The sequence below is a fragment of the Podarcis cretensis genome, assembly GCF_951804945.1.
Source record: "Podarcis cretensis genome assembly, chromosome: 16".
Taxonomy (NCBI): Eukaryota; Metazoa; Chordata; class Lepidosauria; order Squamata; family Lacertidae; genus Podarcis; species Podarcis cretensis.
The window spans coordinates 34,317,947-34,321,095 of record NC_137186.1 but is presented as its reverse complement, the minus strand read 5'-3'; the positions used below and the strand labels follow the sequence as shown (position 1 = coordinate 34,321,095).

The 3,149-nt window shown below is 51.2% G+C and overlaps 1 long non-coding RNA gene across 1 annotated transcript; it reads left to right on the top strand.

Annotated features, from left to right (window-relative positions):
- The first annotated feature begins 1,557 nt into the window (after positions 1-1,557).
- LOC307205252 lies at positions 1,558-2,884 on the top strand. Its single transcript, XR_013833958.1, has 2 exons — positions 1,558-1,729; positions 2,421-2,884. It is a non-coding gene; the product is annotated as an uncharacterized lncRNA (long non-coding RNA).
- Positions 2,885-3,149: the final 265 nt, after the last annotated feature.

The window sequence follows — 3,149 nt, the reverse complement described above, 5'->3', positions numbered from 1 at the left end:
AGGGCTAAATCACACTTTGTGCATGCGCAGAAGTGCCAAATTTCAATCCCTGCGTGCACAGACTCGGGTTTCAAATGTGCATCCCGCACAGATCATGTTCACAACCCAAGCGTCCACTGTATATGGGGGCAAATGGCCACTCTTCAAAGCAAAGGAAGAACAGGTCCCATCTCTTGCCAAGGGCATTTCTCTTTCTTCCTCGTATACAAGCTTCCATGCAATAACCTGTTTTCGACTCTCTCTGTCCTCCGCTTGCAGCCTGCAGAGTGCCATCACACATCAGTGTGAACCGGCAAGGGAGAGGAGCCCTTTGGCAAGCCACTGTGAGATTTCATGCGGCTTTCAACTCTTGCTCCCGCTGCAGTAAGGAACCATTCTGGCCTGCGAGCTGCCTCTTTATGCTTTAAAGGGCAGACTGGGGGGAGCTACAGACCTCTGCTGTGACTTCACACAGCGCACGTAAAAGGAGCAGTCGAAGTGTTCTTAAAGGTACCCCTGCCCATACGGGCCAGTCTTGACAGACTCTGGGGTTGTGCGCCCATCTCACTTAAGAGGCCAGGGGCCAGCGCTGTCCGGAGACACTTCCAGGTCACGTGGCCAGCGTGACATCGCTGCTCTGGCCAGAGCCAGAGCCAGAGCCGCACACGGAAACGCCGTTTACCTTCCCGCTGGTAAGCGGTCCCTATTTATCTACTTGCACCCGGAGGTGCTTTCGAACTGCTAGGTTGGCAGGCGCTGGGACCGAGCAGCGGGAGCGCACCCCGCCACAGGGATTCGAACCGCCGACCTTTCGATCGGCAAGCCCTAGGCGCTGAGGCTTTAACCCACAGCGCCACCTGCGTCGAAGTGTGCTTTGCTACAAAAAAAGCGAAGAACAGGGGAAACAGCCTCCTCTTTCCCCAGGAGTGTAATTAGCATTTTTTAGATTGGAATAGCGGGATAGCCTGTCTGCACCATTTGCTTCTGGTGTTCTGCAGAGTGATTAGCCTAAGCAAAAGGGCTTGGCTCTCAAGGAACTTGCCATTTAAGTTTGGACAGAGGCAGAAGTGGGACATGGGCCTTTTGCCAAGTCAGATGATTGGTCTATCTAGATCAGTATCATCTACACTGACTGGTAGCAACCCTTCAGCGTTTCAGACAGGGAGTCTCTCTCTGAGCCCTGTCTGAAGATGGCATTGGGGACTGAACATGGGACCTTCTGCCTCACAGAACCAAATCCAGAGAACCATGGGTTCTTGGGCACCCACAGTAATATAAATGTGGGGGCCGGGCACCCACAAAGTCAACGAGAAAAGCCAGCAGGTGTCAGCGGCGCTGCCTCCAAAAGAGAAGCAGTTCAGCTCCACCTTCCCCAGCCAGCCAGTGAGGCACCCCCTTTTCCAGGGGGTGGGACCCAGACACAGAGGCAAAGTCTCTCTGCCTCTGAGTCCGAGCTGCTCCCTGCAGAAAAAGGAGAGAAGGAGGAAGAGGAGCTGCCGCCATTGCAACACAGACATGTGATATCACACACACATGCCTTATGTAGTATGTGTGATGTCACACACACTACGTGCTGGCGTGTGCATCTGACGTCACACGCCCGCATTGTGGTGGTGGGCACCCAAAATCCTGAGGGTGAGATGGCACCCCTGTTCTGCATGCAAGGTAGATGCTCTACCAATGAGCTATGAGGCTTCCCCACAGAGGAGAGGAAGCTAAGGAAGGGTTGTGCCAGGGTGTTGAGATGAAAGTGAGAAATTACACCTAGGCTTGCCAATCAGAAGGTCGGCGGTTTGAATCCCCACGATGGGCTGAGCTCCCGTTGCTCTGTCCCAGCTCCTGCCAACCTAGCAGTTCGAAAGCACGCCAAAAAGTGCAAGTAGATAAATAGATACCACTCCGGCAGGAAGGTAAACGGTGTTGCCATGCGCTGCTCTAGTTTTGCCAGAAGCGGCTTAGTCATGCTGGCCACATGACCCGGAAAAACTGTCTGTGGACAAACATCCGCTCCCTCGGCCAGTAAAGCCAGATGAGCGCCTCAACCCGAGTCATTCACAACTGGACTTAACTGTCAGGGGTCCTTTACCTTTTTTATGTTGATGCTTGTGGGGAGAAGATTATGAAGGGAAGTTATAGGTCAGCATTCTCCACTGTGGTGCCCATGGGCACCCATGTACCCACAGAGGTCTACCCTGGTGCCTGCAGGTTCCCTGGCCACAGGGCATGCTGGCTGGGGTTAATGAGGGTTGGAGCTCCACCACATTTGGAGGACCACGAGTTCCCCATCCCTGCTACTATAGGGTCTTCTGCCCCTTTGGCCTATATATGGCAGTGTGCACTTTGTGAGCAACCTGCCCTACTGGTCTGACATGCGGCTCGTCCTTTTCCTGTCTCTGTGGGTCTAAGCAGTCAATGCTCTAATTCTTTGTGACTTCTTCCAGAAGCCTTTCATCACACCCCTGCTGGCTCTTTGTTCAGTGCCCACAGAGACACCTACTGGCCATCAAACATGCTGCAAGCAACAACAACAACAAAACTCATTCTGAACCCAACATCAAGATCTGAAGCTGGATTCCCAAGATATCTTAGAATGGTTCAGAGCAAATGTTCTGGCTCACTGCAACACTGGTACTTTTAAAGGGGGTGGGGGTTGGAGGAAACCTGTGCAGACTTTGCAGATGCAACTTGGTAGGCCTAGAGATTAAAACAACACCCCAGCAGGGCCTTTTTATGCTACATCAATGCACTTCTGAAAAAGCTCCATAGCTGAAAGCTATTACAGCATGAAGTGGATCCTTCATCTACCTGCTCCCTCCAGATGAAAAGACCTGGCGGTTTCTAGATCCTTTGGAGAGAAGGAGAAAATAATACTGTATCTAAAAAAAATAAAAAATCCAAAACCAGATTAGCACTATAGTCATGCTGTTAATTACGGGTCATTTAGTTCTGTTAATCAATAGGCAGGCTTCTTTAACCAGCTAATTATGCTGAAGTGCTTCCACGCCAAACAGAGTGCACGGCTGATTATTAACTGAGAAAGGATAACACTTCTCTGTGTAATATAAGCCAAAGTCCCACTGCTTATGCAAATGCTACAGCCCAGGATCAGGGCATCTAGAGATGAGATAATTGCCCACACAACCAACCAAATGGGCAGATTATGTCCTTAT